The sequence below is a fragment of the Sapajus apella genome, unplaced genomic scaffold, assembly GCF_009761245.1.
Source record: "Sapajus apella isolate SASKATOON/1434 unplaced genomic scaffold, GSC_monkey_1.0 scaffold46, whole genome shotgun sequence".
Lineage (NCBI taxonomy): Eukaryota > Metazoa > Chordata > Mammalia > Primates > Cebidae > Sapajus > Sapajus apella.
In genome coordinates this window covers 7,678,392-7,706,363 of record NW_022436986.1, presented here as the reverse complement: position 1 = coordinate 7,706,363, position 27,972 = coordinate 7,678,392, and the positions used below count along the sequence as shown (strand labels likewise).

Below are 27,972 nucleotides of genomic sequence, written 5' to 3'. Positions count from 1 at the left end.
TGTTACCCAGGCTGGAATGCAATGGCGCGATCTCGGCTCACCGCAACCTCCGCCTCCTGGGTTCAGGCAATTCTCCTGCCTCAGCCTCCTGAGTAGTTGGGATTACAGGCACGCGCCACTATGCCCAGCTAATTTTTTGTATTTTTAGTAGAGACGGGGTTTCACCGTGTTGACCAGGATGGTCTCGATCTCTTGACCTCGTGATCCACCCGCCTTGGCCTCCCAGAGTGCTGGGATTACAGGCTTGAGCCACCGCGCCCAGCCTAAACTTCTTTTCTTTATAAATTATCCAGTCTCAGGCATTTCTTCATAGCAACACAAGAACAGCCTATCACAAATGATTCACCATTTCCCCAAGTTTCTTGTTTTGGCCAAGATTCTGGCAATAATCCATATCTGACATCATTTGAAGGACTTGGTATCAACTGATACTTGAAATCATTTGAAGCATCTGATACCAATTAATACTTGAAGTCACTTGAAGTGTCAGGTGTCAAGCCATATTTATTATGAAATCATGTGACATTCTAGCATCACCTCCATCTTGATTAGACCCAGCTTCAGCCAATACAGTCTTATCATCATCTGGCTCAGAGAGTAGAGCAACATCCGCATCTGGTTCTTCCAAGGTTTCTACCCAAATCTGAGTAGCCTGTTTTCCTCTGAAAAGGCAATAGGTGGCTACATCATTGATTAATCTTCCAAATGTGTTTCATTATTAGATGATGTGTTATAAATAAATCTCTTTGTAGTTTGGTTTTTCCTCCGTGTTTCCCGGTATATTGAATTCCCTGGGATCCCATATTATTCCCAGCAAACACTTATTTGACTTTTGGATTCATTTTCAGCCATTTTAGGAGATGCATCCTGGACCCAACTATTGTCATTCACTTAGTTTTCTGTCTGGCCCTAGTTGACATGACAACCATCATTTTCAATTTTTATATGACTTGCCAATTTGGTAAGATTTAATGTTGCCCCAAAATTGGCAATTTTTGATCCCATGATAAAGACAGACCATCTCTATTAACTGTTTGTTTTTTGTTTTTGTTTTTGTTTTAGACAGTGTCACTCTGTCACCCAGGCTAGAGGGTAGTGGCACAATCTTGGCTCACTGCAACTTCTGTTTCCCAGGTTCAAGTGATTCTCATGCCTCCTGAGTAGCTGGGATTACAGGCATGAGCCACCACACTCAGCTAATTTTATATTTGTAGTAGAGACAGGGTTTTGCTATGTACACCAGGCAGATCTTGAACTCCTGGCCTCAAGTGATCCATGCGCATTGGCCTCCCAAAGTGCTGGTATTACAGGCATAAGCCACCCATGCCTGGCCGGGTTTTCTGTTATTATAGTCCATAGCTGCAGACCCTGGAACTTCTTCTGATTTAATGCTTATATTTAATCTTTAATAAATTTAGGCATCTTTAATAAAATTTTAGCAAGTTTGAAATTTTACTTGTTTGAAGATAGGCCACTGTCATTATTTTGGCTTGTGAGCACCAGGTTACCAGAATGCAAGAAGTCCACAAAGACTGAAAAATGTTAACTGCAGCAATATCTAAGTGGGTAGTAGTATGTTGGTTAGGGCTTTCTTTGCTTTTTTAATGCTATATAAGCTCTTAAAGAAATGGCTGCCAGCAACCAGGATGTTCTAAGGAGCCTTAAAGATGTTCTGCTTACTGCAGTGCTGACCCCACAAAGGGTGCCTTTCTTTCTTGGTTCATTTTGTTGTCACAGAAGTTGACAGCAGTAACAGTTCTCATTTGGTCTACAAGTAAAGTCACAGTACCCCTCCTCTGGTGGTATTTCTGACTCCTTGACATTGGCTTCATGGAGTTTGTACTCAGCAGACATGTGGTGTACACAAGGGAAGGGTTTTCTTGCCATTGTGGGTCCCCGCAAAAGGCTCATCATTCCCCACTTGGGGAAGGTTCAGACCTCCATCATCCATGGGAGTCTTTTGGCACCAACCCCAAGATATAAGACCAGTATCCTTGGAATATTGCAGCCAGGGAAAGTTCTTGAGCTACGAGGTCTGGGAGGAGCGCTACAGCTTCTGCACTAGAGACTTAGACTGCATGAGTGGGAAGTTCTGGACAGTCTCCCTCACCAGCTCCTACACTGCTGTCCTTCACAGAGGAATGTGTTTGATCACTTATTGTAAGAAGGAAGTCACAGCTAGAGAAGGGAAAGAGGACTGAGAATGGCCACCTTAACTTTAAAAGGGAAAAATGGTTTCCATTTAACCCAATATCATACACTAAGAATCCCATATTTGTAGAAATAAACTTAGAGTTCTACCTGACCTAAAACATTCCAGTTTACAATCATAGCAATACATAAAGGAAAAAAGCTACCACTGTTAAACCACAGAGTGCCCTGGCTTACAAAACAGATGTGAAAACAATCAGAGGTTAACATTTGTTGATGTCCTAAAACTCAAATTAAATATGCTTAGTGCTCTCATATTTGAAAATGGTAATGCAACTGTTATTGGAAAACTAGATCTGGGAAAAGACTCTATTAGTTTAAGGCAATATGGAAGTTGATATGGATATAAGATCATAGAATGAGTCTACAATCAATAATTCAGCAAAAGCTAACGAAATTAAGTAAACTTATTTTTGCACTTAAACACGTCCAACATTTTGGCATTTTCAGCAATGAGAAAGGAGTCCTATAAAATTCACAGAACTGCAACTTGATGACACAGCCATGATGAGGGGATTGTCTGTCTCTAGATTAGGAGCTGGCAAAATCTTTCTGGAAAGTACTAGATAGTAAATATTTTCAGTTTTTCAGGCCATAGCATCTCTGTCACCACGACTCAGCTCTGCCATGGCACCACTGCAACACCTGTGGGTAGCGTGTAATGAACGGCTGTGTCTGTGTTTCAATTAAACGTTGTGTATGAACACTAAACTGTGCATATAGTCTTTACATCACAAAATAGTACTTTTCTTTTTTTTTTCCAATTATTAACAAATATAAAAACCATTCTTAACCCACAAGCAGTACAAAAATTAGGCTGTAGTTTCTTTGGCTTTCAGGACATAATTTTATGGTCCTGGGCATAGTGGAATCGAAATAACCTATCTAAGGTCAACTTTGAGGGGTTTTCTCTAAGGGGCAAGTCACAGCCCAAATATTTCTGAGCTACTAGATTGCAATGTATGAAAGTAGAAGGTGAAGATGAATGACTAGAAATAGATTTTGAATCATTTTCTAGTTAGGTAGGGAGCCAGTGAGGAATTAGAGTAGTGGAAGTAACAAAAGGACACTTTGGTTGTATGGGCCTAAACTCTCTCATCTATGTGCTTTCTGATACTCCCTCTGTTTCGAGTAAAATTATTCCATTTGGTTGAGTGAGACTAATAGCCCCTCTCCTCTCTCAGTTATAGAAGTGGTCATACTTCATAGACCCAGTCAGCAGGAACATCTCCTTTGACTGTGTGAGTAATAATCACGTAATTGTAATGGCTGACACCTGCAGTCCAAAGTTATGTAGTAGTTGTCATAACGGGTATAATTTTTTATTTCCTCTTTTGGACTTTAGGGGGAATGTTTCTGCCTCTATGACATGATGTTGGTGTTTGGCCTAATGTATATCTCTTGATTTATATTCTATGAAATTTTTTTTAAAGTAAGAATTTTTTGAATTGTTGTTCAAGGGCTTTTTTAGCATCACTAGAAATAATTCTATGGTTTTTCTCTGAATATCTAAATGTAATAAATTTTTTTTTAGTATTTAATCATCTTTGTGTTTGTGAAATAAAACTCATTTGGTCATGATATATTCTTCATTAATGTTAATAAATGGGATTAAACTGTTGTTTTCTTTTTCACGACATTTTTGGGTTAGATATTATATCAGTGTACTTCTTTCATAAAAAGAATCTTTAAAAATTTCCTTTTTCCACATAATAGTTTAATTACAATCAAAATTATCTCCTTTGTGGAAAGTTTAGTAGTACTATAATGGATATATAATTATTCCTGGTAACTGTTTAAAAGACAACCTGGATTTTTATTGATATCTAGTATATTTTTTCTATATTATGATGGATATTTCCAATCCAAACCAGTTATTTATATTTTTTAGCCTTTCACATACCAGGAAAATAAAAAAAATATTTAAAATAAAGTTACAGCATATAATCTTTAAAAAAAAAAACACCCTCAATCTGGCACATTAATGTTGCCAGAGTTAAAACAGAAAAGGCCATGAACTGATACTTTTCAAAAGAAGACATACATATGGCCAACAAGCATATAAACAGTTCAGCGTCACTGATCATTAGAGAAATGCAAATCAGAACCACAATGAGATTCCAACTCACACCAGTCAGAATGATTACTATTAAAAAGTCAAAAAATAACAGATGCTGGTGAGTTTGCAGAGAAAAGGGAATGCTTATACACTGTTGATGGGAGTATAAAATTCAACCATTGTGGAAAGCAGTATGGCAATTCCTTAAGGAGCTAAAAACACACCTACAATTTGACCCGGCAATCCCATTACTGGGTATATTCCCAAAGGAATAGAAATTGTTCTGTCATAAAGATACATGCATGCATATGCTCATTGCAGCACTAGTCGCAATAGCAAAGACACAGAATCATCCTAAATGCTCACTAATGGTAGACTGAATAAAGAAAATGCGATACATATACACCATGGAATACTACATAGCTGCAAAAGAAGAATAAGATCATATTCTTTGCAGGAACATGGATGGAGTTGGAAGAAACTAACACAGGAATAGAAGAACAAATATTGCATTTTTTCCCTTATATGTGGGGGCTAAATGTTGAGAACCCATGGATTCAAAGAAGGGAACAACAGACACTGGGGCCCATTTGAGGATGGAGGGTAAGAGGAAAGAGAGGAATAGAAAAAAATAGCTATTGGGTACTAGGCTTAGTACATGGTTGACAAAATAATCTGTATAATGAATCCCTGTCACGTGAGTTTACCTATATAACAAACCAGCACACTTACCCTTGAACCTAAAATAAAAGTTAAAAATTTTTAAAAAGCAAAAAAAAAACCTATAAATTTTTGCTTTGTTAAAAAAATGAAGAAAACTTGGTAAAAGATACTGACTTTTTATTGTGATAAAATAGATACAACATAAAATAGGCATAAAATATTTAGTTCTATAATATATATGCTGTATAATGGCATTAAGTACATTCACATTGATATCAAGTATCATTACAATTGTCTATCTTCAGAACTTTTTCATCTTTCCAAACGAAAACTTTATATCCATTAAACAATAATGTTTTCTCCTTCCCCTAGTTCCTAGAAAACACCTTTTTATTTTCTGCTTTTGTGAACTTAACTATTCTAGATTCCTCATATAAGTAGAATCCTTATTTGACTTTTTGTGTCTGGCTTATTTTACTTAATGTAATGTCTTCAAAGTTTATCCATTTCGTAGCATGTGTCAGAATTTTCTTTGCTTTTTTACAGTTGAATCATATTCCATTGCATGTGTATTTACCCATCATTTTATTTAGTCATTCATCTGTTGATGGACATTTGGGTTGTTTCTACTTTTTGACTATTTTGAATAATTCTGCTATGAACATTGGTATATAGAGATGTGTTCAACCCCTGCTTTCAATACTTTTGGATATATACCCAAAGTAGAATTCTTGGATTACATGGTAATTCTATGTTTGATTTTTGAGGGACCACCATACCATTTTTCATAATAGCTCCACCATTTTACATTTCCAACAGCAATACACAAGAGTTCCAATTTCTCTTCATTCTCATCTTTTTTTCTTCCTTTCTTTTTTTTTTATTTTTATTTTTATTTATTTTTTATTTTTTATAATAGCCATTGTGTTAGGGGCATACCTTAGGTGGCTTTATTGAACTAAGGTAATCCTTGAAGATGGCTGACAGCTAGGTGCTGTTTCCCAGCAGTGCTTTCAACAGCTGGATTACAAATCTTTGATTCCTGAAGGAGGATCTCAGGAAGTGTTACTGATGGCTTACTGACTTCTGCCACTTATGGGCCCCACTCTTTATTTCTGAAATTTCTTTCTGTCTTAGCTGGAGATTGATTTCCTCACAGGTGCTTCCTCTTCTCACAGTGCTGTCTCTTTCTGGGAGTGAATATTTGTAATTTGTTAGATTTATCTGTCTTCTAGTTTCACTGAAAGTGTGCCTTTTTTGGTAACTCTGATTGGTTTTCAGGAGGAGTGGGATAATTTAGCACTAAGCTGCCACAATATTCCTATTAGAGGTAAAGGTCAGGAGAATTCTTATAATTATCTTTGATTTTTTTCAGCTCTTTCAAATGACTCTTCACAATAGACTGTTTTCTGAAACTTCTGATGAAATTTTGTAACTCAAAAGATAAAAAGAATCCAATATATTATGATTAAGGTGTTAGTTCACCTTGCTAGATTTGCTATGGCCATACCCATACTGTCTTGTATGAAGAACACTGACCAATATAAATTTGATTTATAAGTATAAATTCCGGTTGTTCAAATCAGCAGATCAATTTGCATTGTATATTAACTTGCATATCCAGTCCAAGTCATGAATATTGTTGCAGAGATGGACAATTTCATCATCTCTTTCAAGTTTTTGTTCAAATCTTGTTTTTGTTCAAATCTTGAATTATTATTATCTTTTTTAGAGGAGGACAACACAGTTAGTTTTATTTCAATAAAATCACAATGCTTTATTTTCCAACTGCAGCAAAGTGCATCTAAACTTTTTTATTACAGAGCCACTTCTAAAAGGTTTCCTGTGACATTGCAGCAAGCCTTTTTTTCAGAGGAAAAATCCTAAATTCTTCCTCAAATAAAAATACATTATAGTAAATGGTAAATGCATAAAATTACAGTAAGCCAGACACTTAAAAGGACAGCCAAGAAGTCTTCCAGCAGTTTATTAGAAAGAATGTAGACATAAAAAATTTCTCTACTGTCATTAACATAAATTGAGGTTTTCAGCCTTGGTGCAAGCAGAATAAAAAAAAAGAACATTAAAAATCCAAAGCATACTAATGTTTTTTCAGTCATTTGCCATACTTCCAGTGCAAATACAAATCTGGTCTAAAGCTGCAGGCTCTCAAGAAACAATGTACAGCTTCCTTCATCCTCCATGCTAAGAGAATTAAAAGCTCATGGGACAAACCATACCAAACGTGCTGGCTTCCGAAACCATCTGTGTTACGGCGTTTCCTCATTTTAGCTACAATACATCTGGCACACTGACAAGTGATCACTTACATACAATAGTGTGAAGTGAAGTTTTTGAAATCTAAACGTTAGTGGAATAGTCCTGAAGTGTATACCACAAGAACAGCAGGTTACCAGTTTAAGGTGTCAGCCAATTTGTTTCATCTGCTTTTGAGTCCATATTTGATACCCTGAATTTAGTTATCTTTGCCTAAGCTGAGAGCTTCCTATCACATCGGTATTTAAGTTATGAAGAAAAGAAGACTTAGATGATATATTTCATTTATCACAACTGCTGCATCAATTACCTAGGACCTCAACAGCTTCAGGAAGTCTGGGAATGTTCGTGCATAAGGTTTCTGCCTTAGCTGACTTCAACTTGCCCACACACTGGTACATATCAACCCTCAGTGAAGCCTTTAAAAACACAAACGAGTTGACAAATGGGTTAAAGCAGGCAAACACAGCAACTGCCTTCAGAATTGTCAACTCAGAAATTCACTCAATTATGAAATCTTGCAGAGAAGTTGCTTTTCTTTTTCAAAATCCAGTTGATGACAATATTCCTTACTCCAGATCTGGTATTTTTTTCATTACTATCTTGTGAATCGGCATCTACTCCATTGACTTCTTTCTGGTAAATCCTCACCACCCATGTAGTTCATGATCTCAGAGAAATGATCAAAATTAGACATGTCTTCATCCAAGTCATCTTCCCAGCTTTTCCAATTATTGAAGTCCACACTTAGCCAATCAAGTTTTGCTCTCTTTTGTTAACTTTGGCTCATGATTGGCCAGATTCGCCTTTTTGTAAACAATATAAAGAGCAAAGTTTATATTTGTTCTTTGATGCCAGGAATCATTTGGATCAACACAGTGACAAGGGTCAATTTTCCTTAAATCTTTAAAATTGTCACTTTCTCCAAAAAAGCTGAATGTAAGTTTGGATTTTTCAAAATTTACGTTAACATCTTTACTGCCTTCAACACAGAATTTAATGGGGACATCTTCCCGTTGATGACACCACTTTGCAGAAGCAGGCTGCATTGTGAACTGGGTAGGGGACAGGCGCACAGGTGGGCAGGCCTCTATGGCGGCTGCTGCTAGGGAGTTGCCTCTTTTCTGTTGGTAACTCAGTGTTTTCCTCCCTGGTTGAGCCTCTTCTTTCGCAGCTGCAGCCTGACCTGAGTTCTCAGAATATGCCTAGTGGAGAGAGCGGCTCTTCCTGCTGGGGACAAGAGGAAAGTCTAGAAAAAGGGGCAGGAGGACAGAGAAGGTCAAATCTTGAATTATTAATAAAGATGACTTTGCTCTCCTTTTCAATATTGTATTCCCTTCCTCCCACCCGTACCATCTTCCCTTTCACACTGCTCTACTATCACCTTACACAGTATCCTGTAACTTATTACGATCATTGTTTATTGTCTGTGGTTCATTACTAGAATGTAAGCTCCGTGAGGACAGAAATTGTTGTTCTGTCCAGTGCTGTGTCCTCAGTGCACACTATATATTTGTTGAATGAATGAACAGAAAATAACACTGGCTACCATTTACTATATAAATGAAGGGTGCTTTGCATGTTCCCTCTCAATCTTCACTGCAGACTAATGAAGTAGTTTAATATTAAAGTTCTTCCAGCAACTTGAATAGAGTGATGAGAACTTTTTACATGAAAATAAATTTCAGCATAAAATAACAAATGTTTGCTATCACTCCCTTCTCTTCATGAGGCTGAGAAAAAAAAAATCGAGTACATTTTAAATTACCTAGTTAGGAATTTTTATGCAGTTGTGCATATATCCCTATAAATATATTTCTTTCATGTAGGCAATAAATATATTTCACCTCCATTGCAATAGTCTGAACATGTAGGATAAACATTCTTTCGTATACTAAATAATTGTCAACTCCTATAAGTAACATTTCAACGTATTTCTGAAAAGAAACCCAATTCATATGAAAATTTATTATGTGAGAATTCATGCTACACTTCCTACCATCTATATTTTACATATCATTTTGATGTAGGGTAGGTGAGCCCCAAAGTAGGGCTTAGTCTGCAAGCATTCTTGGCTTCGCCTAAGGAAGAATTCAAGGCAACCTGGTGTTAAGAGTAGAAGAAAATAGCCTGACTCAAGTGGAAGTATTACAGCTTCCGCAGTGGTGCAGCTCCGGTGGTGGCAGAGCTCCGGGACTGCTCCCGCAGAGCAGGGCTACGCCACAGGCAGCATGCTGAGAGCTGCCGCCCAGGGCAGCTTTGCAGTCATAGTTATACCTACTTTTAATTACATGTAGATAAAGGGGTGGTTTATGCAGAAGTTGCCAGGAAAAGGGTGATAACTTGTGGGTCATGAGTTCATTGCTATGGAAAGGAGCAGCAACTACGAGGTGTTGCCATGGCCACGGTAAGCTGTCGTGGCACACTGGTGGGTGTGCCTTAGGGAAAACTGCTTCTGCCTCACCCCTGATTTAGCTAGTCCTCAGTTTGGCCTAGTGTGCGAGCCTCACCTCTGGAGTTGAGTCCCGCCTTCTACCTCGATTTGAACTTCAAAACAATAATTTTAGAAGTTTTCGTTCCCAAAGGTTTAAAATATTGATAGTCTCACTTGAGCACCATCCTTAATATCATGCAGCCAACTTGATAATTATTAGTCTTACCCTTAAATATCAATGAAATCAGGAGATTGACACTAGCCTTGAAGTATTGTTCAGAAAAAGAAACCCATAGATTCCCTTGTCAAAGTGCACGTTTATTACCTCATGGGATCAATGCCCTTGCGAAAGAGGCTGAAGACAATCTGCTGAGCTTGCATATGCGAGGGTGGGGCCCTGCGGCTTCCCCCTGCACCTCCAGGCCACCGAGGTCTGCATCTGCCCTCTGGGGTTCAACCTCCACTTAGCGGCTCGTTATGATACCCTAGATGGAGTGGCCGCTGCTCCTGGAGGCAGCTCATACGTACCTTGCACCTGATCAGGGTGCCCAAAGGGCCGGATGAGGCATATGAGGAGGATGAACAGTTTCTGAGGAAGATGCACCATGTGCTGCTGGAGATATATCTATATATAAATTTGTCTTTCTTTCTAGAAGGCGCTTCTATACTTCTTTGTTTAGTGAATCCCTACCCAGGTGTCAAGCTCCATTCATAGGTATCACCTCCAGGAATCTTTCCTGCTATGTGTTAGGCGCCCCTTGTGAGTGCTCCTGGGATTTTATTTTTGGAAGTGTACCTACCACACTCCATTAAAATTGCCGGTTTACTTTTTCTATCTTTTTAGCTACACCAGGGGGTCAGCAAACTTTTCCTGTAAAGGGCTAAATAGTAAATATTTTAGGATTATAGGCTGTATTAGTCAGGGGATTTTCAAAGAAACTAAAACTATTTATGCAGATTGATCCCTAATCTGAAAATATGAAATGCTCCAAAGTATATGGTCTCTATTGTGATCATCAACTGCCATTGCAAATGAAAGGAGCTCTAAATAATACATAAACAAACTTTGTCTATTAAAACAGATAGAGACTGGATTTGGTCTGCATTGTAGTTTGCCAACACCCAAACTAGACTATGAATTTCTTGAGCAGGAACAGGGTCCTGATTAATTCAAACATCCTTGGATATAACGGGAACTTAATTAATTATTGTTGAATGAAAATGGAACTGATAGCATAATAGCTATGTGATTGCCATTACGGATCTGCATGTTGGCAAATTCACAAGCATCTTGGTTACTATCAGGAACTATATTTCACAATATGTTTACTTATGTCATCTGGATGGCCATATGTGTTTTTCTTCAGTTTGCATGTGCATATACTTTATTTTAGTTAAGCAAAAATGCATATATATAGCTTTGTCATATTTTAAGTTTTTCTATAATTTTTCCAAATGAAATGATTCAAATGCACCAAATCAAACAGAATTTTATTTAAAATAATTTGTCAATGTTAGGGTGTCCAGGCACTCTAAATTTTTCTTCAGTTATTTGCAAGGAAAATCAAGGAACAGTCATTAAGCACTAAAATATGCCAACTACTTTATATCTTCACCTCTGTTTTACAATTCCTGATCCTTCTGGAGAATGTGGAAAATCTTTTCTCCTGAAAACAACCCTGATAGTTATTTCTGGGGTGTCCTTAGGGGATGTCTCATGTGTTAATCAGTAAGTTCTATCTGCTTCCCTGTGACACTAATCATTCATTATTTTCTTTCTCTCTCTAGCTCTGCTTGCTCCAGGCCTTCTTCAGTGATATGACCAAAGCTGAGTGATGTCTTCTCCCCTTTGGTGTGTGTGTGTGGCTCATGCATACTACTGACAACCACGAATACTTCCCTTATACATGGTGAACACCTTATGTCCAGTGCTTTGTCAGTGTCCTAGATTCTCATTGGCTATATTCCTTGAGGTCTTGGCCCATGATGTCATCTGTTCTGGGAGCAGCGTGGAGAAGGCCTGTGTGTTTGCTAGTTTAGCCTGTCTATCACTTTGTTACCCGAGTCATCATGACTTGCCTAGCCTTTTCTGTGTTTCTCTTAGAGCCTTAGTAAAAAATACTCATATAGCTTTGGGATTTTGAATTGGTAAATATTTCTGATGTGTGAATAAGCATAATACATACTGTACTATCTCAGTCCCATAAATTGGATGTTGTGCCTACACACGTACAGGATCTAGAAGAAAATGTCAGACTATAAACTGCTTGTGATTATGAATCACTTTGTTCTTTGCTTCTTGTGTTTTTCAGTTTCCTGTAATGCACGTATTAGCTTTTTAAAAATAAAGGTTATTTTAAAAGCCAAAAAAAAAAAAAAAAAACCAGTTTCTATTTCTGCTGCACTTCTCCTCCACTTTATCTCCTATGTTTGGATCTGGTTTTGGAAATTAGTCATGAAGATGGGGTCCTTGCTATTTTGCCAATGTATCTTCCATCCAGTATGAGAACTGTGTATCAAAATACTTCCTTTTTCTAGGCATCCCAATATGTCTTTGAATTCCAAGATCAACTCCTTTTTCCCAAGTCTTATATTTCACTTTTATTACATTTTATCATGTTACTCCCATTTTACAATTTGGAAAGCTGAAGCACATGGCAAGTTAAGTAATTTGTTTGATGTTAGTCACACAGAGTAATGGAGTAAGGGTTCTAATCTAAATCTCTCTGAATCCGGAGACCAGTGATCTTCCAACTAAACCTTACTGGCTGCCAGAGATGAAAAAATGAAAAGGCAAGGCTCTTCCCTTAAGGAATTCACAACCTAAAGCAGAGTATACAATCTGTAAATTAGCTCATTTTTTACATTTTGACAATGGCCATTGGCTGATGAAATTAACAATGGACCATGGGAATTTCAGAAGTTCCAGTTCTGGGTAACTTTTTTGTCTGGGAGAGCTTTTGCTGTCCTTTGGAAAAGTGGTTTCCAGAATGGGACACACATTAGAAACCCCTGTTAAAAATACACGTGCAAGTACGTTATCTCAGACCTATCAAGTCAGAACTTTCAGGTGCAGGACCCAGGAATCTTGACTTAACAGGCTCCTCAGGTGAGTCTTATGCCACCAGCTCACATTGCTCCTAAAATTGGAATTTGGGAGTTGCCCTTTCAGACATTCTTCCAGGGGAAACTGTTCAGAGACCACTGACTTAAAGGAGGAAACACAGAAAGAACTAAAGCAGAGGAGACTAGAGCCAGGAGTTGAGCGAGTCAAGAGAAAAGGCTTAAAACCTGAGCTATGTGATGAAATATTAGACTCCATTATGAACACCTGAACTAAAAAGCAGAGTAGCGAGACGACTCTGCCCAGACCCTTCGGCAGCATCTGCTGGTAGCCCTGTCACTGGGGATTCAAAAAGAGGGGCAGTGGATGGTTTTTGTGCAGACAGTTTCAACTTTCAATAGGCTGGGCTGTTTTAAATGATATAAATTAGCAAGCAACCAGCAAGCATCCAGTGCTTCTAAGTTGGCTTCTAAGTTCAGCAAGCCATCCTGCTTTAGGCTGCCTCCGGCAGCTGACCTCAACGGTGAGTATTTGGGGAGTCAGGGCTGTCATGGCATGGTAACGAAGGTCTGCTTTCTGATACATGTGCCTGCAGGGCATCTGAAAAGGCTGCTTTCATCTTACTGTGTTTGTTTCTTTCATCCCAGAGGGAAACTTCATTCTCTGAGGGACCAGTAATCATCACTTCAGGTGGTTCATTGCTCTGAAACACAGATTTTTGTCAGATGCATCAACCTAACTAAGAGATTGTTGGGTGACTCTTTTGGAGACAACATGCACAACTTGGCTGCCAGAGTAAGGGTCCCGCTAATATGAATTGATAGAGATTGTTTCTTGACTTTCAAAACACTTTTCTCTGGGATTTAGTGCATGGGAGTAGGGGGAGGTGAGCTGGGCACTGTGTTTCTACCTGGGCTGAGAGGTGAAGTGCCAGTGATGACAAAAGCGACAGGCCCCTAAAGAGAATAAGAGTTTTGTTTCTTGGTTAGTAATTTTTGTCTGCATTGGTGATCTTCTAATCTTTTATTTTTTGTTTTCTCCCTCTTCTTTTTGATGCCCTGCCAGTTTTTAACTTCTCTTGCTTCGAATAGGTCACTGTCTCCCAGTAATATAGACTTGATCCCTTTCACTGTGGGAGTCTGGAGGTCCCTGACCCCAGCATGGCTTTCATGTTCAGCTTCCAATAAGGCTGTCTCCGTATTGCTAAGGGCTCCCTCCCCAACCATGCCAATGCAAATCCTGTGGGAGGCAGCAGAGTTAATGCTGCTTGTTCTCCACTGCCTTGTATCCTTTGTCTCCTGAATACCTTGCAGTGTAGGGAGTCCTGGCTTCCAGTGCAAAAAAGTGGGGAAGCTGGGAAAATACATTCAATTGGATGTTGAAAGGTCTTCTGTCTTCAGAAGTAAACTATAAACAGTCAAGTTGGCTTCTATTCTTTTTTATTCATTCTCTCTCAGAAATTTCAATTTTTTCTTTAATGCATATCATTTATTCTTTCACATATTCATCAAATATTTATTAAGCAGCCACTTGCTTAGTAAATATGCACCAAGTCCTATTCTGAGAGCTGAGGAACATAGTGCTGAACAAAGCATAATTTCTGCCCTTGAGGAATTTACAATCTAGAATAGTGCCATCCAATAGAATATTCTCTGATGGCAGAAATGTTCTCTATCGACATCGTTCAATAGAGTAGCTACCAGTTACACCTGGTTATTGAGAAATTAAGTTGTCATTAGTGTGGTTGACAAACTAGATTTACTGTTTTATTTATTTTTGATTAATTAAATTTAATTAGCTGTGCATGGCTAGTGACTACTGTATTTGGACAGAACAGAAAATGGATAGTCAGATAAAGCAGCAGAGTTTTGCAATGTCGTATGTTAAGTTTGTAATGAGATAGTTGTTTAGTAAATAGATTGAGGTTAAAGGCTTCAATTGAATCAGATTCTGAAGGGTGCCAAACACAAAGGACCGTCCAAGTCTAACACTTAAAGATTCAGCTGGTAAAGAAATAATGAACTAATTTTAGATTCAGCCAGATTATTACTTACACGTATATTAAGACAAGAGAAGCTAAAGATGTCAGCCCTGTGAGTCCTTATCCCACACACCAACAGGAAGGCATTGAAACAAAAGGGGCTGGATTGCTTCAACATGAGTTGTGATACACCCTGTTGCTGATCAGTCAATTCCAGACTGCAGCTAAATGGCTATAGAGCTGCAGTTCTGCCCTAAGGAAGTGTGGGGATTAAGTTGGAAAGTCTCTTGTTCTTCTGGAACCTGGGAGGTATATCAGAAAACTGCCTCATGGCAGTGTCCCACGAGATAGACAGATGAGAAAACAACCTCATGAAGCCTTCTCTGAAGACTTCCTTCCTTGCCATGTTCCTAGGAGGATCACAGGGCATTCTACTAGATTTAGGTCACATAGCAGTCCAAGCTTTGCCTGTGCATCCCATGTAGATGTATGCAGCGTCGCTAGGGCTCCATGGTGGAGTCATTCCTTTGGAAATGGTCTTAAGTGCTATGCCAAAGGATTTAGGCTCTACCCTTGAATCTGGGAGCTACTGGAAGTTTAAAGTAGAAGAGTAATTTGACTTTTGAGTTTTGCAGAGATCAGTCTGACAACATTGTAGAGGCTGCGGAAAAATAAACAACTGTGAAAACAAAGATTTGGGAAAAAAGGATGAGAGTTTGTGGGAATGAATAAGAGTGTACAGTTAAAATCATTTATGAACACATGGAATGTGAAGGGCTCTGTATACAGTAGAAGTGATGAATAAATCAAACAGAATTCTGCCCTCAAGAAACTTTCACATTAATAGGAGAGAGAAAACACAATATAAATGATTATAAGGGTCAGCTTTGTGCAGTGGCAGTATCGTAGCCAATGAGGATTATCTGAGGTGAGATAATTGATAATTGAAAACTTTTCCCAATACCCTGCTGTGACGACTTACAATATAGTCAGCATTGGCAATTTTTGACAGTCTATATGGAGATGAATAAAATTTTTAAAAAATAGCTATAAGGCTCAATATGTTAAGCACTTTGAGAAGCATGCTGGAGGGCCCAGAGGAAGGAGAGAGACCTCTTCAGACGGGTGTCCTTTATACAGTAGGTAGTTTATTGATGATGACAATGCAGTGTTGGACAGGAGAAGCCTTAAGGATCTTACAAATTAACACTCTGGAAATCTATGAGGTGCTAGCTCTGAGAAGCTGTAAGCCTTATCAACTAACAGGGGTATGAATCCACATACATGGATTAGTTGGAGTCCAATTGAGAGCAAGGTAATACAAATGTAATACAAGAAAAGTAGGAAAAAGTCAGACAGGTTAAGCATGGGGAGAGGTGGCAAGGAGGAGGTTTGATGGCTTTGGATTTTGAGGCCAGCGTCAACTTGTTCTTTATCTCTGTACATAGTAATAGATGGGACCTCACTTCTCACTTCCCATCCCCACATTTTGGTATTTCCACTTTACTTTGTCATCCTTCGTCTAACCAAGGGAGGCCAGTTGATATCTATGGCCTTAAAAAAAGGTAACACATCAGAAACAGAAAATGAATCTTCTTTTGGCTTTTGAGTTACAAAATGCCTCATGGTTGGTGTGCAGTCCAGAAGCCACAACTGAGTATGTTTTGTTTGATTACATCTTGCTTTGTTGCACACTGAATACCTTTAGACTGGGCTAAAGACTAGGCAGTTTTTAGTTCACTACTGCTCTGAATTTAATTTATTCCTGTCCCTTATCTACAAATTTATATTACCTGCTTGGTCCCTATAAGTATCTGAATTTGGAACCTCTGGAATACATTGTACAGCAGGTTCAGAAGAACGCACAATAATGTATAAGCTCCCCGAGTTTGTCAGCATTATAGAAGTCACAGAAAACTTATTGGATTCAAAGTAATTTCTATTTTGAGTCTTTCTTCTTCCAGGTGTTAGAGATATAATCTTAGAACAAAGATTTGAAATAGGAATTATTGGAATCTAGAAAAATAGAAAAAAATACATTTTGTGCATACATGAGTTTGTGGGCTATAATTTAATTCTACTATTTCACTATCCTGCCAAAGTGTGCACTGGGGTGTATACTTAAATAAAAGCGTCAGAGTCAGGAAAAAGAGAGAAGAAATTAAAGAGAAAATATTGGGAAAGAAAAAAAGGAGGGGTAGGTTAAGAAAAGAGTGAGTTTTCATATCTCTACTCTCATTTGGGGAAAATAGTTAAGATTTATGTGTGGGGTCAGCTGGTATGGGTTAAGATTCTTGCTTCACCATTGATTACCTAGTCAAACTTGGCTAAATCATTTAACTCACTGAGCTCAATTTCCTAGTTTGTAATGTAAAGATAGTAATATGTTTTTATTCCCACAGGCTGTTGTTCCTACAGGGAATAAGGACCTTGAAAGAGCCTTGAAAAAGTGAATAGGCTTTACTGTGGGAATTAATATTATCCAGTAGCTAGGTTTTAGTAAATACTTAATAATTCCTGTTAGAGAAAAAGAAATTAAGGGGAGAATAGAATTCCAATAATCATTTTAAATAACAAGCCCTTTCTCTTGTCAAATCATTGTGATATATGATTATCTTTTCAATTTTCCTAGAGTTATTGCTGCATTTTCAAATAGTTTGTTACACTAAAAACAATGGAATAGGACAACTTTTATTACCAGTAAATGAAAATCCCATTGATAATTAGCCTCATTGTAAAGATGGATTTTTTGATGTGTGGTCCCCTGAAGTTACTCAGAAAACGATAATTCTGTATCACTAATCTTATGAGTATTGTCCCTAGTCTCACAATTCCTTACCATTTAAAATTTCTCTTCAAAAATTACCCTATTGGACCATCTGACATATTTGTAAAATGCCTGCTACAACAGAACAGCATAATGAGAATTACAAAATGAGAAAAAATCCCCCAAAATACAATTTTTTATTATAATGCTCCTCTTAAACTGCCCATATTTTGCAATATTTACAGTAACAGCAAGGTCTCAGGGTGCAGCTGAGTGGCTGTGTATTTTTAAGAATGTGAATTTTCCTCTGATTTTCTGTTACACCAATACAGTTTGTTCAGTCCCTTAACTAATTCCACAGAGCTTAAGGGGAATTGGGGAAGGTAATTCAGGAAGGAGAGAAAAGTATTATCAGCCTGTTGTTCTCCTCTTCCTGTAATATACTGTTCACTAATCAACAGCCTCCTCTGTCTTGCATCCAAAACTGAGAATGGACTCAACCCATTGAACATGGTGCCTTTTCACACCAAGCTGTAGGGATGAAAGAACTGTAAAGAAATCACTAAGAGGGCTGCTTAGGAACTATTCATCATTGTAAACACTAGCATCTCATGACATTTGAAGTCCAAAAACTGTTTCTTTTTTCTCAATTAAGACTGATATTAGTTGTCTGTGTCCCCACCCAAATCTCATATGAATTATAGCTCTCATAATTCCCATGTGTTGTGGGAAAGACCCAGTGGGAGATAATTGAATCATGGGGGCAGTTTACTCCATACTGTTCTCGTTGCAGTGAATAAGTCTCACAAGATCTGATAATTTTGTAAGAGGAAATCCCTTTCACTTGGTTTCCATTTTGTCTTGTCTGCTGCCATGTAAGCTGTGTCTTTTGCCTTCCGCCATGATTCTGAGGTCTTCTCAGCCATGTGGAACTGTGAGTCCGTTAAACCTCTTTTTCTTTATAAATTACCCAGTCTCAGAGATGTCTTTATCAGCAGTGTGAAAACAGATTAATATAGTAAATTGGTACCAGTGGAGTGGGTGCTGCTGTAAAGATACTGAAAATGTGGAAGCGACTTTGGAACTGGGTAGCAGGCAGAGGTTGGAACAGTTTAGAGGGCTCGGGAGAAGACAGGAAGATGTGGGAAAGTTTGGAACTTCCTAGAGACTTGTTGAATGGCCTTGACCAAAATGCTGACAATAATATGGACAATGAAATTCAGGCTGAGGTGGTTTCAGATGGAAATGAGAAACTTGTTGAGAACTGGGGCAAAAGTGACTCTTGCTATATTTTAGCAAGAGACTGGCAGCATTTTGCCTCTGCCTTAGAGATTTGTGGAACTTTGAACTTGGGAGACATGATTTAGGGTATCTGCTGGAAGAAATTTCTAAGCAGCAAGGCATTCAAGAGGGGACTTGGGTGCTGTTAAAAGCATTAAGTTTTAGAAGGAAAACAGAGCATAAAAGTTCAAAAACTTTGCAGCCTGATGATATGATAAAAAAGAAAAACTCATTTTCTGAGCAGAAATTTGCATACGTAACAAGGAGCCAAATGTTAGTAACCAAGACAATGGGGAAAATGTCTCCAGGGCATGTCAGAAATCTTTGCTGCAGCCTCTCCCATCAGAGGCCTGGAGGCCTAGGAGGAAAAAATGGTTTAGTGAGCAGGGCCTGGAACCCTGCTGTTGTGTGCAGCCTAGAGACTCGGTGCCCTGCTTCCCAGCTGCTCTATCCATGGCTAAAATGGGCCAAGATACAGTTCAGGCTGTGGCTTCAGAGGGTGCAAGCCCCAAGCTTTGACAGCTTCCACATAATGTTGAGCCTGCAGATACACAGAAGTTAAGAATTGAGGTTTGGGAACCTTTGCCTAGATTTTAGAGGATGTATAGAAATGCCTGGATGTCTAGGCAGATGTTCGCTGCAGGGGCAGGGCCCTCATGGAGAATTTCTGCTACGGGCAGTGCAGAAGGGAAATGTGGGGTTAGAGCCCCCACATAGAACCCCTAGTGGGGTACCACATAGTGGAGGTGTGAGAACAGGGCCACTGTCCTCCAGTCCCCAGAATGGTAGATCCACTGACAGCTTGCACTATGTACCAGGAAAAGCTGCAAATACTCAATGCCAACCCATGAAAGCAGCCAGGAGAGGGACTATACCCTGCAAAGCCATAAGAACGAAATTCGCCAAGGCTGTGGGAGCCCACTTCTTGCATCAGTGTGACCTGGATATGAGACATGGAGTCAAAGGAGATTGTTTTGAATCTTTAAGATTGGACTCTCCTCTGGATTTCATGTAGCCCATGAAAGTGTTTTAGCCAATTTCTCCCATTTGGAGTGGCTGTATTTACCCAATGCCTGTACCTCCATTATATCTAGGGAGTAATTAACTTGATTTTGATTTTATAGGCTCATAGGTGGAACATATTTTCTTTGTCTCAGATGAGACTTTGGACTGTGGACTTCTGAGTTAATGCTGAAGTGAGTTAAAATTTCGGGTTAATATTGTGAAACTAGTGCACACAGATGAACCACTGGAAAAACCAGTTGGGAAGGCATGATTGGTTTTAAAATGTGAGAACATGAGATTTGGGAGGGGCCAGGGGCAGAATGATATGGTTTTGCTGTGTCCCTGCCCAAATCTCATCTTGAATTGTGGCTCCCATAATTCCCACATGTTGTGGGAAGGACCAAGTGGGAGATAATTAATCATAAGGGCAGTTTCCCTCATAATGTTCTCATGGTAGTGACTAAGTCTCAGGAGATCTGTTGGTTTTTATAAGGGGAAGCCCCTTTCACTTGGTTTTCATTTTTTCTTGTCTACTACCATGTAAGAGATACCTTTCACCTTCCACCATGATTGTGAGGCCTCCCCTGCCACATGGAACTGTGAGTCAATTTAATCTCTTTTTCTTTATAAATTACCCAATCTCAGATATGTCTTTATCCGCAGTGTGAAAATGGACTAACACACCAATATTCCAGGGTCAATGACTGTAAGGTTACTGACCATATGGCCTTTTCGTAGACTTTGGTTGAGAAACCTGAGACAGAATTTCCAAGTACGCATTGTTGGCTGATCGAATGGCCTCTCTCTCTTTTGTTATCTCTCTCTCTGTTATCTCTCTTCCCATCTCTATTTCTTGGGTTTGTTTTTGTCAGAACCACATAGTCCTCCTGAGAGAACTTCTTATAGAAAACTTCACTATAATCTAATCTCTTGCATTTCCTTGATATAATAGCAAAATTTAGGCTAAGAATAACAATGATTATTACAAGGAATTTCTGAAAAGTTGAAATTAATAAATTCACACATTTAACTGACACTACAGAAAAATCAAGAAACAAATCATCAAGCATTTAATAGGCTGCTGAGTACTGAGCCCCTACAGCAAAATTCTAGCTTCAAGATAGAGTATCTCAAAGCCTATAGCTTTCTGAAACCTACCTTCTTGCATTCTCTTTCCTCTTGCATTTATCCATATAAACTCTGACTTTTAAAATCAGCTATCCTTTCTTTCTTCAGGGTATTCTGAGGATAAGAACAAATCACATTGTAAAATTGCTAGGTCAGAGGCAGGGGCATAGAGATGAATCAAAATCCAAATATAGAAACAGATACTATAATTAAAGATCTTTCTGGATCTCAGGAAGATAGAAATTTGCTGTAAAAATCAGAATTTTAAAAGACAGATGTTGTTCTATGTTATAGAACTATACTGTACTGTTGGTAGCCCCTCAATTATAGTATAGTATGAAAGGGAAAATTTGAATAAACCAGCTGTGTAAAACTTTTCTAAAAATTACCTTGACAGAGCAAGAAAAAAAAATTCTCTGAATATGGGAATTTCAGATACATCTTTTAAGAGTAGATTGGGAAAAGCATCAAGATTTTAAACAAAATAAAGATTTAAAAAACAGTCATCAAACAGTATTCTGGAGAAGATCCTTGACTAAAATAAAGAGAGCCTTGTCTTCTATTTTTGTAAACTGTCTAAAACCTTAATTAAGGGATTTAATTTTAAAAAATAAATTAAAGTGTAAAATTGCCAATGTAAAAAATGTTCAATACGCTAGTAGACATTTTTAGGAAAATAATCAGTCCCACTGATGACTTTCTAGATAAATCAGTGGCTCTTGAAATTAAAAAGTCAAAAGCAAAAGTAATAAAGAGGTCCTCTGATATCTTTGAATTAGAAGCATATAGATAAGGAAGGATACTGTAAAGCTAGTGCACACAGATGAACCACTGAAAAAACCAATGTCCCCATACTGACTAAGAAATAGAACAAGAACCAAAATCTCTCCAATGATGTGACTCCAGAAGAAAAGCTATCACTCCATTCCTTGTTTTGACTTCCAATTAAGGAATGGGAGTTGCAGAATTTGAAGTGACCATTGACATTTTTTCCCTCACTTTGGCTGACATATTAAATAATACAACCTAAACTTAGAGAAATACAATATGGTTTTCATTTCTAGTTCAAGTAGTTATGGATAATAAATAGGATTAGATTTTATTTTTGCCAAACACAAAGGAGTTTGTGCCATTGCTAATATTTCTTATGGTACCTGGAATTAACACTGCAGGTGAGGTATAACAATCTATATTTAAATTGGCAGGAAAGTCAACCTGGCTATTTAAGATAGACCAAGGGAGTTATTGGGACGTACTTTTTTTATAAGGTCCCCTGCCACGTTTCTTTTATCTTGCTTATGAAATCTCTTCTAGTCCCATCTTGTATTACCTTTAGTTAGACTTTGATATGGGTTGGCTGTATCCCCAACCAAAATCTCATCTTGAATTCCCACATGATTTTTGGAGGAACCCAGTGGGAGGTAATTGAATCATGGGGGCAAGTCTTTCCTATACTGTTCTCATGATAGTGAATAAGTCTCAAGAGATCTGATGGTTTTATTAAGAGGAGTTCCCCTGCATAAGTTTGCTCTTTCTGTCTGCTGCCACCCGTGTAAGATGTGACCTACTCCTCCTTTCCTTCCGCCATGAGTGTGAGACCTACCCAGCCATGTGAAACTATAAGTCCATTAAACCTCTTTCTTTTGTAAATTGCCTAGTCTTGGGTATGTCCTTATCAGCATCCTGAGAACAGACTAATATAGTAAATTGGTACCGGGAGTAGGGTGCTACTGAAAAGATACCCAAAAATGTGGAAGCAACTTTGGAACTGGGTAACAGGAAGAGGTTGGAATAGTTTAGAGGGCTCATAAGAAGATAGGAAAATGTGGGAAAGTTTGGAACCTCCTAGAGACTTGTTGAATGGCTTTGCCCAAAATGCTGACAGTGATATAGAAAATAAAGTCCAGGCTGAGGTGGTCTCAGATGGAGATGAAGAACTTGTTGGGAACTGGGACAAAGGTTACTCTTGTTATATTTTAGCAAAGAGACTGGTGGAATTTTACCCCTGCCCTAGGGATTTGTGGAACTTTGAACTTGAGAGAGATGGTTTAAGGTAGCTGGTGGAAGAAATTTCTAAGCAGCAAAGCATTCAAGATGTGACTTGGGTGCTGTTAAAGTAATTCAGTTTTAAAAGGGAAACAGCATAAAAGTTTGGAAAGTTTGCAGCCTGACAATGCTATAGAAAAGAAGTTCCTATTTCTGAGGAGAAATTCAAGCCAGCTGTAGAAATTTGAATAAGTAATAAAGCACCAAATGTTAATCCCCAAGACAATGGGAAAAATGTCTTCGGGGTATGTCAGAGGTCTTCATGGCAGCCCCTCTCCTCAGAGGCCTGGAGGCCTAGGAGGAAAAAGTGATTTCATGGACTAAGCCCAGGATCCCTGTGCTCTGTGCAGCCTAGGGACTTGGTGTCCTACAACCTGGCCACTCCAGCCATAGCTGAAAGGGGCCAACATAAGAGTTCAGGCTGTGGATTCAGAGGGTGAAAATCTCAAACCTTGGCAGCTTCCACATGGTGTTGAGCCTGCTAGTGCACAGAAGTCAAGAATTGAGGTTTGGGAACCTATGCCTAGATTTCAGAGGATATACAAAAATGCATGGATGTCCAGGCAGAAATTTGCTGTAGGGGTAGGGCTTTCCTGGAGAACCTCTGCTAAGGCAGCACAGACGGGAAATATGGGGTTGGAGCTCCCACATGGAGTCCCTATTGGGGCACTGCCTAATGGAGCTGTGGGAAGAGGGCCACCGTCCTCCAGATCCCAGAATGGTAGATCCACCAACAGCTTGCACTGTGCACCTGGTAAAGCTACAAACACTCAGTGCCAACCCATGAAAGCACCTGGGAGGGAGGCTGTACCCTGCAGAGCCACAGGGTCAGAGCTGCCCAAGACCATGGGAACCCACCTATTGTCTCACCATGACCTGGATGTGAGACACAGAGTCAAAGGAGATCATTTTGGATCTTTAAGATTTGACACCCTGCTGGATTTCAGACTTGCAAGGGGCCTGTAGCGCTCCTTCATTTTGGCCAATGTCTCCCATTTGGAATGGCTCTGTCTACCCAATGTCTGTATGCTCATTGTATCTAGGAAATAACTAACTTGCTTTTAATTTTACAGGCTCGTTGGTGGAAGGGACTGAGACAATCAGATGAGACTTTGGACTGTGGACTTTTAAGTTAATGCTGAAATGAGCTAAGATTTTGGGGACTTTTGGGAAGATATGATTGGTTTTGAAATATGAAGACATGAGATTTGAGAGTGGCAAGGGGCAGAATGATATGGTATGGCTATGTGCCCACCCAAGTCCCATCTTGAATTCCCACATGTTTTGAGAGGGACCTTGTGGGATGTAATTGAATCATGGGGGCAAGTCTTTCCCTTGCTGTTCATATGATAGTGAATACATCTCACAAAATCTCATGGTTTTATAAAGAGGAGTTCCCATGCACAAGCTCTCTTGCCTGTTGCCATCCATGTAAGACATGACTTGCTCCTCTTTGCCTTCTGCCATGATCGCAAGGCCTCCCCAGCCATGTGGAACTAGAAGTCCAATTAAGTCTCTTTCTTTTGTAAATTGCCCAGTCTCGAGTACGTGTCTATCAGCAATGTGAGAACAGACTATGTATGTCTGCTGGCTGTTTAATGTGCATTGCTTGGAGTCCTAAAGACAGTCACTGTCCTGACATACAATTCAACAAGGGATTCAAGGACAGAAACATGATGGAATCACTGTATTTCTTACAGACTGAAAATCAGGTGTCTACAAACAAAAACCCCAGCTTTAAGGAGGATTGATAGTAGTAGGCTGAGGATTTAAAAAGTACCCTTACTCATGGGAAAAGATTGGTTTTTCTGTAGCTAAACTAATAAATCCTACAACTGATCTCCTTAGCTTACAGTGTGCTGATGCTATCAATTCACCAGAAATGAATCTATACATAAAAATATATAATATTTCAGTTTATGATAACAAAATCATTTTTCCAGGTTAGATATATTTCTTTTGATAAAGGTTAAGTGAGATTATATTGAAAGATCTCCATTTGGGACTAGGGGTCTCAAAATTAGGAGATTTCTGTACCTCTTCATTAGTAGCCTTCATTAATATAGAGTAGCAGAGACAACAGAGAGAGGTGGTGAGTGATGTGGGATACCAGGCCTTCTCATAATAGGGTGAGATTGATTTGTGTCACACAATCTAGGGCACAGCCAGCCTGATTTTAGGAAGGAATTTGATGCTGGGATTTTCTCTGTTGGTGGACTCTCAGATCTGACCAAAAGGAAACCCCAGACTGTTGGTATATCCTAGAGGAATTTCTCACTTAGAACTTTTTAGACAAGGAAAACTCATATGCTTTTCTAAAGTTTGAATCATAGCCTGTTGGCCAGTAAAAAAAAGCATTCAACTAAGATAGGAAACTTGGCACGTTTTCTCTCTTGACCATGATATGACCTTGCAGAAGTCAATCATTCTGAGCTTGTAAAATACAAAGTTAAACTGGTTAACTCTTTGATTGCAAGTAATAGTTATCAACTCCAGCTAATATAAACAAAGGGATTCTATTATAAGGATCCCAGAGTGTCTCAAGGAACTCAAGTACAGTTGACCTTCAAGAGTGGTTAGAACCAGGAATTTGAAAACTAGTAAGATTACTTTCTCTGACTTTCATCTTTGTATCATATTCTCTCTCTCTCTCTCTCTCTCTCTCTCTCTCTCTCTCTCTCTCTCTCCCTCTCTCTCCCCCTCCCCTCAAACCCCCATATCTTTTCCCTAAGACTGATTTTCTGGGATTATCTGGGTACAGCTTCTGAGTTTTCTGGATTCAATTGCATTTGAGTCCAGGACCAGGGTAAGGCAGGAGAGGTTCCAAGGATGCAAAATATAAGGAAGACCTTGGAGGCTTGGTCTCTCAGTGACATGAAAGTAAATTTTGGTCCTCTAGGTGCCTCTCTTCCCTCACCTTAGTCTTGACCCTGATAAGGTGACTGGTGATGTCTGCATCTCAATTCTAACCTGGCAAGGCAAAAACATCATTGGCACATTTTGAATCTGAAATTCAGCTCTAATCCAATCAGCAATGGCACCAGGGTTAAAGCCACGAGGTACATACAGAGTTCCTGAGTGTTGATAGCTCTGGGCTTTAGGAGACTATTCTCAGATAAAAAGGAACCACCTCTTGGAAAGAAACCCTCAAATCTTCAATTGCAAATGTACTATGTAAGTATTTATTTCTATTACATTTTTGGTGCTATTTTATTCTGCCCTGTTATGAACCTTGTAACTCCTACACATGTACATTGTATAATTTATTATATCAGTGTCAAAAGGATCCCTGAAGTTTTCGTACACAGTTACTACCCTTGAGAGGCTCATTTGCGAGGATAAAACTACATACAGGATACATGCAGAAGAGTGGTTATAGTAAGCAATGCAAATTAATTAACTATAAAAATAAAATTTGCATTGGGTCAATGCATTGTAGAGAAGTTTAGAGAAGGAGAATAATAGCAAGGAGAGGAAGAATCAATGATGTCTTCTTAAAGACATCTTTTTTGGGGACAAAGATGACAGCAGATACAGAGGCTTACAGGAAGGAATCATATCAGAAAATATTAATACCTACAGAACATCGAAATGTTGCAGGGGACACCAGGTGGTCATTTTAATATTACATGTCCCATCTCCCTAACGTGAATGAAAGACACATGAAGTTGGAATTGATGCCACTTTCTGTCAAGAACTTTCCCAATGCTAAGAAAAAATATTCATAATCATTCTATTTATTCAAAATTATTGTATTGACCATGAATTTAAGTGTGTGTAAAATGGTCAGTAGTGCTATTTGTTAATGAGGGAATCAAGTGAAAGTGTGTCCTTTGCAGAAAATCACTTTTTAAAAGTAAATTCAAAAAGACGTTTTCCCTTTATCCTCTTCTACCTCTGATGACCGATCCCTTTTCTAGAGTAGAGAATTGGACATTGCTATCATTGGGATGTTTGACCCCTCAAATCTCATGTTGAATTTGATCCTCACTCTTAGAAGTGGGGCCTAATGGGAGGTATTTGGGTCACAAGAATGAATCTCTTCTGAAGGTTTTGGTGAGGTCCTCGTGGTAATGAGTGCATTCTCCTCCTCATAGTTCTGTGAGAGCTGGTTGTTAGCAGGAGCCTGGCATCTTCCTCCCCTCTTTCTATTCTTCCTCTCTTCTCATATGATCACTGTACATGGCCATGTACATGGCTCCCCTTCTCCTTCCATCGTGAGTGGAAGCCACCTGAAGCCCACATCAGGAGCAGATGCTGGAGCTATGCTTCTTGTACAGCCTGCAGAATCATGAGCCCCAAGTAAACCTCTTTTCTTTATAAATTACCCAGCCTCAAGTACTCCCTGATAGCAACATACAACAAATTAACACAGACATAGATTGATCGTTTCCTGGACCTGTACTACCAGAGCCAATTTATTTCCACAGAAGTTTTTCTGATCATAAATATAATCCCCAAAGGCTTTATTTTGAATTTTCCCCTAAATAAAATTAAGGACCCCTTGGAGAGTCAAGATTTTAGGGGGGACATCTATTACTACAACTTCTGTGAAGAAATTATTGAAAAATTGTTCAGATGTATATGCCAAAGTCTCATGTGAGAAATATCTTTTAAAGCTAGAGATCTTTTTGGGAAGGCCTCACTTTTTCCCTTCCCCTAAGGAACTGACAACTTTTTCTACGAGAATAGTTAGAACAATACAACTGACCAGGCAGCCCTTTTTCCTTTGGCTATCAGTAGATTGGCCCCAAACTTACAACCCACAAAATGCTCTTCTTTTTATGTTCCAGGTTTTCTATGACAAATACTTGTTATCCTAGTTCATATTTTTCCAAATCTTATTTTACTTAGTCTTTAATTGTTTTACTCTTTGTCAGTAAAGGGATTCAAATCTTTTGTGGAATGGGATATAGAGGAAAAAAGGAAGGAGGGAACACGATCCCAGATTTTCCTTATAATGGGTACGAAATGGCCAATCAAATGTAAATTGTAGTCTCTTTACTACAAACAGCATTGGCATTTATAACTGTATTAGAAAATCATAATGGCAACA

General features: G+C 38.8%; 1 non-coding gene and 2 pseudogenes across 1 annotated transcript; 1 reads left to right on the top strand and 2 right to left on the bottom strand.

The window, feature by feature from the left end:
• LOC116524606 overlaps positions 1-7,220 on the bottom strand; it is an 8,397-nt pseudogene extending 1,177 nt beyond the window's left edge.
• Positions 6,905-8,480, bottom strand: LOC116524782 (annotated as a pseudogene).
• A 7,092-nt stretch (positions 8,481-15,572) lies between these two features.
• LOC116524927 lies at positions 15,573-15,713 on the top strand. The gene has a single exon (XR_004257527.1). It is a non-coding gene; the product is annotated as a U4 spliceosomal RNA (small nuclear RNA).
• Positions 15,714-27,972: the final 12,259 nt, after the last annotated feature.